This window comes from Eumetopias jubatus, unplaced genomic scaffold (genome assembly GCF_037043125.1).
Source record: "Eumetopias jubatus isolate StellerSeaLion01/CBP00866 unplaced genomic scaffold, mEumJub1_p1.0 scaffold_1, whole genome shotgun sequence".
NCBI lineage: Eukaryota > Metazoa > Chordata > Mammalia > Carnivora > Otariidae > Eumetopias > Eumetopias jubatus.
In genome coordinates this window covers 163,563,076-163,580,292 of record NW_028274807.1, presented here as the reverse complement: position 1 = coordinate 163,580,292, position 17,217 = coordinate 163,563,076, and the positions used below count along the sequence as shown (strand labels likewise).

Genomic DNA, 17,217 nt, shown 5'->3' with positions numbered 1-17,217 from the left:
CACACGAAATTATTTTGGTACAATACTTCCACATGAGGTACATCATACTTAGAAGGACAGCATACTTCTTCATTTTCTCCTGTTTGACAACCCCACTTGTCAACTCTTTTTCTCTTACCATACTACAAGTAAGTCTAGTCTTATTCATTATAACACTAATTTTATTCTAAGTCCATGGTCTGTATTTCATTCACAAAATAGCTTCATCTTCTTACTACTCTTAAGTCATAACTTAATTAAATATGTGGAACTATATGAATTCTCTAATACATCTTCTATGATAGCTGTGACTGAGCATTTACATGAAATACATATTACTTTATAATAAATTGCTTCTTTTACTTCTCTTGGAAATAGTTATTGTACTATACTGATTTTTTTTGAAGTTATTTCTATATGAATGGGTATATTTAATATGAATATCACTTTGGTATAGTAAAAGCGTCATTAAGAAATACTGCAATGGGGTGCCTGGGTGGCTCAGTCGTTGGGTGTCTGCCTTCGGCTCGGGTCATGATCCCAGGGTCCTGGGATCGAACCCCACATCGGGACCCCGCTCCGCGGGAGGTTTGCTTCTCCCTCTCCCACTCCCCCTGCTTGTGTTCCTTCTCTCACTGTGTCTATCTCTGTCAAATGAATAAATAAAATCTTAAAAAAAAAAAGAAATACTGCAATAAAGAGGGGGTACTGCATCTGAAGGAACTGAAAACCCCAGAAATCCCCAAAAGGAAGGGTCAGAAAGTATGTACTCAATGAGTGCTTGCTGAATCAACAACAGAGCTTATCAGTGGCCCAGCTACTTCTTGTATACAAGGTTATGTGATAGCTGTCAAAAACAAAAACACACCTTAGAAGATAACATTCTGCCCAGAAAGATTGTGATTCAGTGATTCTACTTCTAGTCTAGAGAAATACACCCACATGTGAGCTCAAGGAGACATCATACACAAAGAGGTTTGTTGCAGCACTATGTATGTCTGAGAAAATTTGGAAACAACTTAAAAATGTGCTTCTACAGTAGAGTGGCTAAATAAACAGAGCTCTAATTTATGTAATACTTATGACAGCAAAAAGAATGATACAGATTTGAGCAACAGGACTCTTGTACACTGCCGGCAGGAATATAAAATGGTATACTAATTAATCACTATATTTGAGAAAAAGTAAAAAAAGGCAACTTGCAGAACATCTTATCTAGTGTGATTCCATTTATATTAAATTTAAAAACCTATATACAGTTGACCCTTGAAAAACATGGATTTGAACTGTGTGAGTATACTTACATGTGAATTTTTTTCCAATAAATGCAGTGTGGTACTGTGAACATATTTTCTTTTCCTTATGATTGTCTTTTTTTCCCTTTTCCCCCAAATAAGTCTCAGTTTTAATAAATCCTCTATACACGCATTTGCTACTAAAAATTTAAATAGCATAGCACATAAAAAAAATTTTATTACAATTTTTGAAAACCAGAAAATCTAGCATATGCACCCTACCCTAATTATGCTCTAACCAAACCACCCGAAGTTTTCTGTGTATTCCTTCTGCACAAGTTACTTGGCTTCCAATTTGATGTTAGGTTTTATCTTAACGATTTCAGTCTTCTCAAACACACGATTTCAGTCTTCTCAAACACACAGGCAACATTCAAAACCTGTTAGTGCTTCCTTAGGTCAAATCAAAAAGTGAAGTATACTGAAGTCATTCAAATGCGAACTACAGGATTCCTCACAAATTACTGGTATTAAGGTAGAAAAGATACAAAAAAGACAGCTTATATCATAGATTATCAAAATATTGTACAGTTTGTCCTAAAATAGAGCAGCTTTCCCAAGCTGCTGCATAATGATCCTAAAATTACTAGCGAGAAGAAACAGTACAAGAATAAAGACTATGTTTACACTGGCTGCATGTCATAATTATTCTCCATGCTGGTATCCTCAGAAAGATCTTTATGATACAGGTAATAATGACAGCTACATACATCTAAATCTTTCCACTCTTGATTCATCCTCAATTTCCTTCTGAAGCATGGATTGCTGGTTGGGGTAGCACTGGTACTGAATCAATCACATCATCCTTTCCATCCTTTCTTTCCAAGCAGTTAGCAAAGTCCTTACTTCACTTCTTGTTCTGCTGCTGAGGATGCGGTCAAAGAGCCCCTGTGGTTTCTTCTCTGTCCTGCTGTTGGGGTGGATATTCTGGTAGAGGGGAAGGAGTTTGATACTAGGGTCGAGAGTCAATTTACTAAGGTTCTTTATTAACACTTTGGAGATAGTTTGAGAGGCAGCTGAGCCTTCCTGGGAATTCTCTTCACTGGGCATCTGAGATGATCCCGGGGCCCAAGTTGGGTAAAGCTGCTTTGTCAAATCCATTGAAAGCCTCTCTGTGTCGCTCTTTTTTTAAAGATTTATTTATTTACTAGAGAGAGAAAAAGCAAGAGCAGGGGGAGGATCAGAGGGAGAGAAACTGAAGCAGACTCCCCACTGAGCACGGAGCCCAACACGGGTGTTCCCAAGACCCTGAAATCACGACCTGAGCAGAAAATAAAAGCTGGACGCTCAACTGGCTGAGCCACCCAGGCACCCCTTCCTTATGATTTTCTTTTTTAAAGATTTTTATTTATTTATTTGAGAGATGGAGAGAGTGAGAGCACATGTGCAGGGGGGAGGGGCAGAGGGAGAAGCAGACTCCCCACTGAGCAGGGAGCCTGGTGTGGGGCTTGATCCGGGAACTCTGGGATCATGACCTGAGCTGAAGGCAGACGCTTAATCAACTGAGCCACTCAGGAATCCCTCCTTATGATTTCCTTAATAGCATTTTCCTTCCTCTAAATTACTTTCTTGTAAGAATATTATATATAATACATACAACATACAAAATATGTATGAATCAACTATTTTATGTTATTTATAAGGCTTCCAGTCAACAGTAGGCTATTAGTAGTTGTTTCTGGGGAGTCAAAAATTATACATGGACTTTCAACTGTGTGGAGGTCGGTGCGGCACCCATAAGACCCCATGTTGTTTAAGGGTCAAATGTATTTCTGTAGCTACATAAACATGAACATAAATACTTAGGAAAAAAGCCTGGAAGGTAACACACCAAGCTAAAACAAATTTCAAGAACTGCTATCATACAACCAGCTTTTCTGATTATATTAAGTTAAAGAAAAATTATAGGGGTGCCTGGGTAGCTCAGGTCATGATCTCTGGGTCCTGGGATCAAGCCCTGCTTCGGGCTGCCTGCTCAGTGGGGAGTCTGCTTCTCCTCCCTCTGCCTCTCATCCCACTCATGCTTGCTTGCTCTCTCTCTCTCAAGTGAATAAATAAAATCTTTTAAAAAATATTACAAAAGTTAATTATAAAAGTAAAACCTGGAACTATAAAATTGCTAGAGAAAACACAGGAGACAATCTTTGTGATCCTGAGTTAGATAAAGATTTTGATATGACATCAAAAGCATAATTCATAAAATAAAAAACTGATAAATTAGACTTCATCCAAATAAAAAATCTGTGTTCTTCAAAGGACACTCTTAAGAGAATGAAAAGATAAACCACAGACTATAAGAAAATATTCGGAAACCATGTATCTGATAAAGGACATATACCCAGAATACATAAAGAACTCTCAAAATTTAATAAGAAAGTAAAACAACTCAAAAAAATTGGCAAAAGATTTCAACATATGAAAAATGATACATGGATGGCAAATATGCGCATGAAAGACACTCAACATTAGAGAAATGCAAAGCAAAACCACAATGAGGAGCCAGTAAACATCTACCAGAATGCCTAACATTAACAAGACTGGCCATACCAAGTGTTGGCAAAGTTGTAGAGCAACTAGAACTCTTATATACAGATATACAGCTGGTAGGAATATAAAATTTTACAAACTACTTTGGAAATCAATTGGGCAGTTTCTTAAAAATTACCATATATGACCCAGCAAGTAGCTATCTATCTCCTAGCTATCTATCCAAGAGAAATGAAAGCATATGTTCTCATGAACATTTGTACAGAAATGTTCATAACATCTTTATTTGTAGTAGTCAAAAAAAGTAAACAGCTCAAATGTCTATTCATTTAGGATAAAAGTTTATCGGGGAGCCCCTGGGTGGCTCAGTCAGTTAAGTGTCCGCCTCTTGATTTTGGCTCAGGTCATGATCTCAGGGTCATGAGACTGAGCCCCAAACCAGGCTTCATGCTCAGTGGGGAGTCCGCTTGAGATTCTTTCCCTCGTCCTCTCCCTCTGTCCATCCCCCACTTGTGCACACATGCGTGTGTACACACTCTCACAAATAAATTAATAAATCTTAAAAAAAAAAGATGTTTATCCATTCAGGATAAAAAAACACCTTGCAGTATTTCCATATAATGGATACACCATAAAAAAATGCATGAACTACTGATACATATAAAACACGGATGAGTCTGAAAATAATTATGTGGAATGAAAGAAGTCAGACAATAAAGGGTACATACTGTATAATTTCTTTTACAGAAAATTCTAGAAAGTGCAAATCGATCTAAAACAATAGGAAGATAATCATTGGTTGCCTGGAAGTGGATATGGCTAGAGCTCTACTCAGACGATAGTAGATAGCTCAATGCTTATGCAGAAAAGAAGAAAGGCTGAGGAATCAGTAAGCTAAGATCCATCCCAAGGATTTAGAAAAAGAATACCAAAATAAGTGCCAAGAAGCAGAGGAAAGAAAACAATAGAGACAATAATAATCAGAGATAAAATGATTCTCTCATGAAACCCATCAAGGAAAAAAGAGATTATTACATTATTACAAATAATGTAATACTAGGAATGAAAAGGGGCTATAACCAGAGTTGCCTCAAATATTAAAATATAAAACAAAGTTATTTTGAACAATGGTATGCTAATAAATTTGAAAACTTAAATTCTTAGAAAAAGGTATAACTTACTAAAACAGAGTCAATTACAAATAACAAATCTGAATAGTCCTTTAATTATTAAAGAAACTAAGTAGTTAAAAATCTTTCCATGCCCTAACAGTTTTACTGGTGCATTCTACAGGCAGTTAAGAACCAAAAAAACCTGCAATTTTACAGAAATTATCATAAAAAGTAGAAAAGAAGGGGACTTACCCCTAATTCCCTTTATGAGGCTATGCTAAACTTGATACCAAAATACACTCACATTCATTTATCATCTCTATTCCTTTCCAAATCACATTTAAGTTATGAGTAAGGGATTAAAAAAATGTACAGACCCACAAGGGCAAAAAGGATAGTCAAGAAGGTGGCAGTAGGTCACAAATACTAACAAACCTCAGGAAAATGGAAAGCAGAAGGTGGAACGGAAACCAACCCAGTGAGAGGAGGACTTGGTGTGGTGCTGCCATTTCTTCTGTCCTGGGTCTCTGTGCCTTTCACAGAATTTCCGATAGCACTATGTTGGGATAGAGTATCCAAAGGTTCACAACTACTGTGGCCCACAGGAGCCACTATGAGGAGGGCCCTGGGAAGAATTTGCCATTTTCAGTGGAAAACATGTGACTGTTACTAATTATGACAACTGTGTACTTTGGATCCGGATTTGTTGCACCTTTTTTTTTTTTTTTTATAAGCAAGACACCAACTACTTAAGAAATAAGGATGTTTTAATTAATCCATTAAACAGATGTGAAAAGGAGCATAAAAGGTGCAATCTCTGAAAAATGGATCAAACTCTTGAATTCAATAGGCTTGATATGTTTATAAATAAACTTATGGCATGAATCCTTAATGCTGCTTTCCTGAACCATGGAATATAATTGTGCTTACATTTTTATTTGGGAAATATTCCAATATTTGTTTGGTTGAAATATGTGTGCAATTTAGCTTGTTTCTTGGTTTTAAATTTTGAGATTTTATTTAATTTTTGATTACTAGGTCTGTGCCTTGCTGGTAATTTATGCTATAAAAAATGCAAACTTTACTTTTGTCCCATAATTTTTTTAATTGAAAAAGAGGAAGAAGGTTCTTTTGGTCTTCTTTACTTTGAAGCAGTAAAACTGTTATTCTTCATGAGTGATAGTTTATCATGAGGAAAACCAATAGCGTATACAGAGTAAAGTCCAAGAGCTTTATTCCCCCTCCAGACCTATAATCTAAAACTAAAATTTTTGCCTTGATAAATTTGCTATTGACCAATACTAGTCTTGTTTAGACTGAATGAAAGTAGAACATTTGAAATGAAAAGTAATATAGCAAGTAAGACAGAATATAGGAAATACTCCAAGTTTATTCTGGAACTTTAGTAGAAATGGACTATTAACACGGCTCTGATTAGAAATTGTACCAGTGAATCAAATCTATATTACAGATAGTGAAATGCTGCTAGCTACTTAAAATGTAATGACTTAGTCCCTAGGGCTTTGTATTAGGGCAGGAAAAACGTAGTTGCTGAATGTTTTAATCCTAGTTTGGTCACTTTTGGAATACCACTGGTGTTAGAAGAATGCTGTAAAGCAGAGGCTGTAAATGGGTGGTCCATTTGAACGCTAGACTTTTGGGTGATTGGGGGTGCTGTAGTTTTTAAACCAATATTTAACAAGAAAGTATTTATGGATTCTTGAAAAATTGCTCTGGGTGGTTCTACATCTCTTCATGCAACAACAGCTGCCTAAATTTGTTCTCATGATAACATTAAATTTCCTATGTACCCCTAATGTTAAACTACGGGGTACAGATTTGCTGGAATCTTAAAAAAAAACTTTTTTTTCTCTTAATTAATGTGACAGGGCCTATCTTTATATTCTCCAATAACCATGTAACAACTACTTAAATATGGATACAGTTAAGTCTTTAAGACTTTGCCTGGCTTAAAAAAAAAAAGAAAAGAAAAGAAAAGAAAAGAAACAAAAGAAACCGACTCAGCAGAATGAACAAAGCTGAATTCCAGGGACTACAGAGGGGCTAGAAAACGAATTCCTACCCCAGGACCCCGGAAAGGCCCAGTACTAGAATTCTAGGTCCCACAGAAAGCTGGGCTGAGAAACAAGCTAAAATCTAGGGGACTGGCTGTCTGTGGTGCAGCCAGGAACTCAACACAATAAGCATCACCTCCTCATTCACTGCAGAATAAAGAAATGTAGTCAGTGGATAAGTTGAACCAAAGAGGCCCCAGACCCAGGGACATCAAACACATTTTCACAGTGAAGGAAGGAGCCCTGTCTTCTGTTTTCAAAGAGGCAGATTAAGAAAAAGTATTGAAGGTAAACCTCCAATCCCCCTTCCTTGTGCCACAGCTTTAATAGAAACAGCAGCTGCAAAAAATACTGGCATTAGGTGTATATCTCAAACAGAAAACTGAAGAATTCTTTTTTTTTTTCTTTAAAAATTTTATTTATTTGAAAGAGAGAGAATGAGAGATAGAGAGTACGAGAGGGAAGAGGGTCAGAGGGAGAAGCAGACTCCCTGCTGAGCAGGGAGCCCGATGTGGGACTCGATCCCCGGACTCCAGGATCATGACCTGAGCTGAAGGCAGCTGCTTAACCAACTGAGCCACCCAGGCACCCTTTTTTATTCTTTAAAAGATTTTTATTTATTTGTCAGAGAGAGAGAGAGCACAAGCAGGGGGAGCAGGAGGCAGAGGGAGAAGCAGGCTCCCTGAGTAGGGAGCCCAATGCGGGGCTCGATCCGAGGACCCCGGGATCATGACCTGAAGACAGATGCTTAACTGACTGAGCCACCCAGGCGCCCCAAAACTGAAATATTCTTGACAAGAAAAAATGAATGGCCTCAGAAAAGAAACCTATAGTGATATCTGGGGCACCCTCCAAACAAAATGTGTGGGTGACTATGTAATCACCCCAAAGTAAAATCTAACCAAACTAGTTGACAAGCCTTAAACACTTTTTTGTTTTCAATTGCAAGTGCTTCATTCTTAAATGTGAGCCAAAAATAAGGATCATTAATCATTTGAGGAACGCTTCCATACGAAAGAAACTAAAAGAAACAAAAGAACTTGGATAAAACAGCAACTATGTAAAAGCAAAGGAAAACTAAAAAGAGCAAAAAACTGCAATTAACACCCTCACAGAAACAGGACAAGCTCTTGCATCAGAGAGAAAATAAAAAGCTGCCATACAGTTCCATCTGGTTCCACCCCCACCCCTGCGGTGGGTCACGGCCACTCTGGCGGCCCAGCCTCGCAAAGGCTCTCTGGTTGTCCCTGCCCTCCAGGAAGCCCAAAGGAAGAAGGTCAGCTCCTCTGAAGGGGTGGAGTCAGGGGAGCCCAGGAGATCCAGGAGGTTGTCAGCTAAACCTGCAGTGGAAACGAAGCCAAAAGGGCAGGAAACCATAAATGTTCAGACGAAATAAGTGCACCGAGGGGAAAAGTGGAGCAAAGGGAGAAACCAGGAAACTAAAGACGGTTTTCCTGTAGAAAACAGAGAAACTAAGAAGGAGGAGAGTCCAGCCTCTGAAGAAGCAGGAGAGGAGGCTAAGTTTGATTACTATCATATAACTTGTCTTATCAGGGGTCCATCTCCCTTCTTGTACAACCCAGAGGAATACTTGTATCAACTATTTTGTAGACACAAATGTTTTCAGTAGCTCTAGTGATGCCTTTTTTTCCCCCCAAGATTTTATTTATTTGACAGAGAGAGACACAGCGAGAGCAGGAACACAAGCAGGGAGAGTGGGAGAGGGAGAAGCAGGCTTCCTGCTGAGCAGGGAGCCCGATGTGGGACTCGATCCCAGGACCCTGGGAACATGACCTGAGCTGAAGGCAGATGCTTAACGACTGAGCCACCCAGGCGCCCCTCTAGTAATGCTTTTAGGAAAGGAATCCCACCTCATCCCATCTTTAAAGTGTAAATGACCTTTTTTTTTTTTTTAGGTAAAATCATTTGCTGGTTGTTTATTTTTTTGGTACATCCTGAAAACAGTGAGATAGCGAATGTGCAACACTTTATCTTAAGTTGTCAGCTTAACTTTCCATGGATGGGAGGTAGTTTTTATATCCTATTACACAGAACACACTAAATGGCAATGTGGAGTCACACTTGTACATTTACTATGCCTTGAACATTTTAACTTGCTTCTGTTCCCATGTTGTTTTTCGTAGAACTGTTTTCTAAAGAACACTCCTTGATCTTGGCTGTCCCTGTCAGAACTGCTTGCACTCTGAAACATCTTTGGGTAGTGCTAGTCCAGTTTTCCTAGTAACTTCGTTAATGCGCTGTGAAAGATTGAAAATGTATGTATACGACATTAAATTGTGTATTAGTGGGACTTATCATGTAACATCAATATTTGAAGATACTGGTAATTGATAACTTGTAAGGAAAATTTACTTTCAAATTTTAAGCTGGAATAACTACTTAGAAAAGAACCACAACTACTTGGCTTTTTAGATATTCAGTACATATCTCAAGAATTGTGTACAAATTGAAATGTCTGAGTACTGATGCTCAAAACGAAAAGAATTTAAAGAACAGTACACCAGCAGCAGCAGGAGTTGGGGTGATTACTCTTTGCCATAAGGTATTATTTGCTACGTGCCATGCTTTATATGCATTAACTCATTTAATTCTCACAGTGATCCTCTATAAAGTAAATATAAACATTAACCCCATTTGACCGGTAGAGAAGTTGGCACAGCAAGATTAAATGATATACTCATGCAATTACTAAAGGCCGAAGACATATAAATCAGGAACTATCCCTGAAGTAGACAGAGTTGGAAATAGGAGAAAAAAGATGAGTAATTGAAAAGGTTAGTTCAAGAGATCTAAAATCCAATTAATTAGTTCTGGAAAAGAGACTAGAAAAATACTGAGGGAAGAAATTATCAGAGAACTAGTACACAACAATTTCCTAGATTTGAAGAGACTTTCTGAGTAGCAGTACAATATATGAAAGAGTAACTATATCAAGAGATAATGTGAAATTTCAGAATGGGGATGAAGAAAAAATATTAACAATAGGGGTGAAGTATAAAAGGAGGGAGAATGAAAGAGAAAGAAACAGAGAGAAACGGAGGGAGAGAGAGAGAGAGAGGGAAGGTCACCCACAAGATCAAGAGTACAAATACCCTTTTCAAAACCAACACTCCACGCTGGAAGACAATAAAATGATGCCTCACATTCTGAGGTAAAATTATTTTCTAAAAACTTAGATTTCTATTCTTAGTCAAACTATCAAACATGTGGGTGTAACATGTTTAGATATATAACTGACCCTTGCATATGTGGGAGTTAGGGGCATCGACTCTGTGTGTAGTTGAAAATCTACGTATAATTTTGGCTCCCCCAAAACTTAACTACTAATAGCCTACAGCTGACCCAAAGCCTCACTGATAACAGTCGATTAACACATATTTTTTCAGAGATTTTTATTTATTTGAGAGAGAGAGAGCAGGGGGAGGGGCAGAGGAAGAGGGAGAAGCAGACTCCCCACTTGAGCAGGGAGCCTGATGAGGTGATCAATGCGGGGATCAATCCCAGGACTCCGGGATCATGACCTGAGCTGAAGGCAGACACTTAACTGACTGAGCCACCCAGGCGCCCCATATTTTGTATGTTTTATGTATTACATCTTCTATTTTTACAAAAAAGTAAGCTTGAAAAAAGAACATGTTATTAAGAAAGTCATAAGGAAGGGGGTGCCTGGCTGGTTCAGCTGGAAAAGCATATAACACTTGATCTTTGGAGTCGGGAGTGTGAGCCCCACGTTGGGTGTAGAGATTACTTAAAAACAAAACAAAGTGAAAACTTAAAAAATGTAAAAAAAAAAATCAGAGAAAATACATTTACAGTACTGTATTTACTGAAAAAAATCTGCATATAAGTGGACCTAAGCAGTTCAAACCCATGTTGTTCAAAGGTCAACTGTGTAAGATCCAAAAAGAATTCACCGGGGCGCCTGGATGGCTCAGCTGGTCAAGTGTCAGCCTTCAGCTCAGGTCATGATCTCAGGGTCCTGTGATCTAGCCCCGCATCAGGCTCCCTGCTCAGCGGGGAGTCTGCTTCTCCCTCTCTCTCTGCTTCCCCCTGCTTGTGCTCTCTCTCAAATAAAATTTAAAAAAATAAAAATAAAAAAAAGAATTCACCTCTGATGTACCCTTTCCTAGGAAGCTACTGAAGCATGTTACTTCCATTTTTATTTATTTATTTTTTAAAGATTTTATTTATTTGACAGAGAGAGACGCAGTGAGAGAGGGAACACAAGCAGGGGGAGTGGGAGAGGAAGAAGCAGGCTTCCCGCCAAGCAGAGAGCCCGATGTGGGGCTCGATCCCAGAACTCTGGGATCATGACCTGAGCTGAAGGCAGACGCTTAACGACTGAGCCACCCAGGCGCCCCCCCCATTTTTTTTTCTAAAGAAAAAAACATGGACTCAAGGAAACAAAGACTCCAAATAAGAGAGAAGTCAAGAATGACAGCTGTGCAGCAGGCCCAAAAAGCAATCAGTAAGGACTGGAGCAGGAGATCAGAAGGCTTTAGAAGGAATGTTTTCATGGGGAAAAGAAAAAAAGAGGAAACTGAAAATTCCTCTGATGTATTTGTATGGAAAATAGGGTTTTACAATTTTATAATTTTTACAATACTGGAGACACTAGGAAGTATTTGTACTAAGTGCCATAAGTGGGTAACAGAACATTAATTAATGCAAAGAGGATATAATTTAATGAGAGAATGAAGGGAGGAGAGATGGAAATGGGAGGTGCTGAATGAAAACTAAAATTTCTTCATCCATAATAGTAAGCCAAAAAATATCTAATCCTGGAAATGAAAGTGCAAACATTACTACTGATTTTGCAGAAATAAAATGGATTGTAAATGAGTACTATGAATAACTGCATGCCAACAAACTGGGCAACCTGGATGAAATGGACAAATTCCAACAACCATACAAGCCTATCAACTTTTTTTTTTTAAAGATTTTATTTATTTATTCATGAGAGACAGAGAGAGAAAGAGAGAGAGGCAGAGGGAGAAGAAGCAGGCTCCCAAGGAGCAGGGAGCCCGATGTGGGACTCGATCCCAGGATTCTGGGATCATGACCTGAGCTGAAGGCAGACGCTTAACCATCTGAGCCACCCAGGTGCCCCAACCCTATCAACTTTTAAACATGAAGAAATAGAAAATCTGAACAGACCCATAACTAATTAGAAGAATGAATCATTATTAATCAACACCCCTCTCAAAAAAAATAAATAAATAAAGTAAAATAAGAAAGCCCTGGACCAGTCCTGGTGAATTCTAGAAAACATTTAAAGTAGAATTAACAATAATCCTTCTCAAAGTCTTCCAAAAAACTGAAGAGGAAGGCATACTCCCAAACTCATTCTATGAGGCTAGCATTAGACATTACAAGAAAAGAAAACTACAGCCCAGTGTCCCTTATGAATACCAATGCAAAATTCCTCAACAAAACAGTAGCAAACTGATTATCAGCAGCATGGTAAAAATACTGCACATCATGACCAAATGGGATTTATTCCTGCAATGCAAGGATGATTTGACATACAAAAATTAATCAATGCAATATACTGCATTAACAGGATGAAAGGGAAAAAACACAAGATAATCTCAATTAATGGAGAAAATGCATTTGACAAAATTCAACACTCCTTCACAAAAACATTCAGCAAAGCAGGAATAGAAGGAAACTTTTTTTTTTTAAAGATTTTATTTATTCATTTGACAGAGACACAGCGAGAGAGGGAACACAAGTAGGGGGAGTGGGAGAGGGAGAAGCAGGCCTCCCGCGGAGCAGGGAGCCCGATGCGGGGCTCGATCCCAGGATCCTGGGATCATGACCTGAGCCGAAGGCAGACGCCCAATGACTGAGCCACCCAGGTGCCCCTGGAAGGAAACTATCTTAGCATAATAAAGGTCAAATGTGGAGAAAAAAAAAAAAAAACCAAAAACAAACCCACAGCTAATACAATATTCTGTGATGAAACACTGAAAAATTTTCCTCTAAGGTCAGGAAGACAAGGATGCCCTCCCTCACTTCCACTAAATTATATTGGAAGTTCTGGCCAGAGCAGTTACGCAAGAAAAATAACAAAAGACACCCACACTGGAAAAAAATAAGTACAATTATCTCTATTCATAGATGATATGATCTTCCATATAGAAAATCCTAAAGATTATACACACACACACACAAACTGTTAGAATAAACAATTCATTAAAGTTGCAGGACACAAAATCAACACATAAAAATCAGTTGCATTTCGGGGCACCTGGGTGGCTCAGTTGGTTAAGCGACTGCCTTCGCCTCAGGTCATGATCCTGGAGTCCCAGGATCGAGTCCCACATCGGGCTCCCTGCTTAGCGGGGAGTCTGCTTCTCCCTCTGACCCTCCCCCCTCTTGTGCTCTCTCTCTCTCTCATTCTCTCTCTCAAATAAAATCTTTAAAAAAAAATCAGTTGCATTTCTATACGTTAACAATGAACATGATAAAAGGAAATTAAGAAAACAATTCCATTTACAATAGCACAAAAAGAATAAAATGCTTAAAAATAAACTTACCCAAAGGAAGTAAAAGACTTAAAACAGTGAAAACTACAAACACAGCTGAAAGAAATTAAATACATAAATAAATGGAAGACATACTATGTTCATGTATTGGAAGATTTAATATTTTTAAGATGTCAATACTACCCAAAGCTATCTACAGATTCAATGTAATCCCTAGGGATTCAAATCCCAACAATGTTTTTTATAGAAATAGAAAAACCCACCCTAGCTTTCACATGGAATGTCAAGGGACCCAAAAATAGCTAAAACAATCTCAAAAAATTAGAACAAAGTTTGATGTCTCACACTTCCTGATTTCAAAACTTAATGCAAAGCTACAGTAATCAAATCTGTATGGTAATGGGATAAAAACAAATGTACAGACTAGTGGAATAGAATAGAGAGTTCAGAACCTTGAGGATATTATGCTAAAACTAAGCAGTCACAAAAAGGTAAGTTCTTTATGATTCCACTCCATATATATGAAGTATAAAAAGGAGTCAGGTTCATAGAAAGAATGATGGTTGCCAGGGGCTGGGAAGAGGAGAAAATGGGTAATTGTTTAGTGGATACAGAGTTTAAGCTCTACAAAATAAAAAAGTTGTGGAGATCCACTGCACAACAATGTGAATGTACTTTACACTACTGTGTATACTTAAAAGTGGTTAAGATGGTAAATTTTATGTTATATGGTTTTTACCATAATTTAAAAAAAGAGAGAACCCAGAAATAAATCCTTGCATATATGTCATATGATTTTCAAAAAGGATGCTAAGACCATTCAGTGGGGGAAGGGACAGTTTTTTCAACAAATGGTGCCAGAAAACTGGATATCCACATGCAAAAGAATGAAGCTGGCCCCTTTTGTTATTCCACATACGAATGGATCATAAACCTAAAACAAGAGCCAAAACTATGAAACTGTTAGAAGAAAATATAGGGGAAAAGCATGACAATGATTTTGACAATGATTTCATGGATGACACCAAAGGCACAGGTAACAAAAGAAAAAAAAATGAATAAACTGAACTTAAAACTAAAAACTTTTTTTTTGCATCAAACTGCACTATCAAGAGAGTGAATACACAACCCACAAAATGGGAGAAAATATTTGTAAAGCTTATCTCTGATCAGCTTTACTATCCAGAATATGTAAAGAACTCCTACAACTTAATAAGAATAAAGTTACTCAATTAAAAAATGGGCAAAGGTCTTGAATAAAGAGGATCTCTAAAGCTGATATACAAATGGCCAATAAGCACATGAAAAACTGTTCAACATCACTGATTATTTGGGCAATGTAAATCAAAACCAAAATGAAATATCATTTCATACTCACCGGGGTGGCAGTTATAAAAAAGAAAGCAGAAAATAGCAAGTGTTTGGGAGAATGGGGAGAAATCAGAACCCTTGTGCACTGCTGACAGAAACATAAAATGGTGCAGCTGCTAAGGAAAATAGTATGGTGGTTCTTCAACAAATTAAACATAGAATTACCATATGACCCAGCAATTCCACTTCTGGGGTATATGCCCCCAAAACTGAAATCATGGATTTGAAGAGGTATTTGTACACCCATATTCGTAGCTGCATTGTTCTTAGTAGCCTAGAGGTGGAAGCAACACAAGTGTCCATGGACAGATGAACTGATAACAAAATGTAACATATACCAATGGAATATTTTTTAGCCTTTTTTAAAAAAAGGAAGATATGTGTGTGTGTGTATATATATGTGTGTGTGTGTGTGTGTATATATATATATATATATACACACACACACACATATTTTTTTTTTTTAAAGTAAGCTCTATGCCCAATATTGGGCTTAAACTCATGGCCCTGAGATTAAGAGATGCTGAGCCAGTTAGGTATCCCTAAAAAGCAGGAAAATTCTAATATATGCTACAGCATTAATGAACCTTGAGGATATTATACTAAATGAAATAAGCCTATCAAAAAGGACAGATACTATGATTCCACTTATATAAGGTACCTAGAGTAGTCCAATTCATAGAGAAAAAAATGGTGGTTGCTGAGGCAGAGGGGAAGAGGAATGGCAGTTAATGTTAAGGAGTACAGAGTTTCAGTTTGGGAATTTGACAAAGTTCTGGAGATGGATGGTGGTGATGGCTGCTGAATAATGTGAATGTGAACTTAACACCACAGAACCAGACATTTAAAAATGGTTATAATGGTGAATTTGATATTTTACTACAAAACACAACACAACACTCCTTCCCCCAAAAAGGACAATGTCTAACACTGATTTAAAAAACAAAAAAGGGCAGGGGAAGGTTATTTTTAGAAATAAGTAGTTAAATACCAGAAGAAATCAAATTTAGAGAGGGAGACTTTGGGGATAAGGGAGGGGTAAGGGTGGTTCAGGAGCTTGCTGTTTCCTATTTCAAGCCGAACAGAGTATTGGCCAACTTTCAAATCTATGTATATGTACTACACTTCGACAAGAAAATTAAAACTTAAATGTCCAGTTTGTATGAGGGCAGAATAACAGAATTTAATGTAATGAGTTGGTCTTCTGAGGACACTGGAAACCTGAAACCTGAGCAATGACTTTGCTTTTTCCCACTTGAGGATGTAGCTTTGCCAATATGGAGTTTTGTTCAAGAACTGGGAGAGCCATATGTTTTTAAACATTTCCTTATATGGAAGAGTTGTTTTCTCCAATGGTGATGCAAGCCCTGCTGATAAAAGAATAATGGGGTCGTAAGAATCTGGCTATTTTCTCTGTGGTGACAGGACCTTCCTATTCAAAGAGGATCTGATGGCTGAGAGCCCCTTAGACAGCCTGGGGCCCAGGAAAATGCCTTGCCAAGATCTGCGAAGCCACCACCCTCCCACTGGGTAAACATACACTCACCTTACAGTTTGGATGCATGAATGGGCTCTTTCTGCCAACCAGTAAGTAACTCGAAATGCTCTAACAAGTTAACTCCTAAATTTCTCTGACTCAAAACATTGAGTTAAAAAGTGTCTTTATTTCATGTAGGCAATATGAAGAAACACTAAGACTGGATGTTTCTGTGTTTTATTATTTCCAGCCATAGAGGGAAATTTTAAATGCTTAAAAAATAGTGAAGCCCTTTCAAAAATCCATTTATTTCATAAATGAAAGCAAAACTAATGCTATTATTATAATTCAATCTTCTGCTGCTATAGTTACAAATTCTCAACTATAAAAAATTAACCATATTGGGGGCACATGGATGACTCTTGATTTCAGCTCAGGTCATAATCCCAGGGTTGCGGGATCAGGCCCCCAAGTCGGGCTCTGCGCTCAGAGTGGAGTCTGCTTGGCCCTCTTCCTCTGCTCATCCCCTCCACTTGCACTCTATCTCTAAAATAAATAAATAAAATCTTTAAAAAATTTAACCATATTGTTCTTTATCAAGTTTCATAGTCAACTCCATAGCACAAAGATTTTGCAGAAGCTTGAATTTAGCCACGCTTCTGACACTCTGTCCATGGAAAGAATCAATAATTTGTTGAATTGTTTAAATAAGAGTGTTAAAATTAAAACTTGGAAAATGAAGTTTGTATAAGGACAATTGTCCATAACCTGGAAAACTAAAAACACTGTTAGTATTTAGGATATTTTAAAAAATGAACTTACTGGATAGTGATTAAAGGCCTGGGTTCTGATGTCACTCACATAGGGGTTTGAAACCTGGCAAAGTAATCTCATCTCTCTACCTCTCAG

General features: G+C 37.8%; 1 protein-coding gene and 2 pseudogenes across 8 annotated transcripts in view; 1 reads left to right on the top strand and 2 right to left on the bottom strand.

The window, feature by feature from the left end:
• NR2C2 (nuclear receptor subfamily 2 group C member 2) overlaps positions 1–17,217 on the bottom strand; it is a 93,764-nt gene that overhangs the window by 55,911 nt on the left and 20,636 nt on the right. The window lies entirely within an intron of this gene.
• Positions 1,898–2,375, bottom strand: LOC114207672 (developmental pluripotency-associated protein 3-like; annotated as a pseudogene).
• On the top strand, positions 5,432–5,633 carry LOC148165094 (cytochrome c oxidase subunit 7C, mitochondrial pseudogene; annotated as a pseudogene).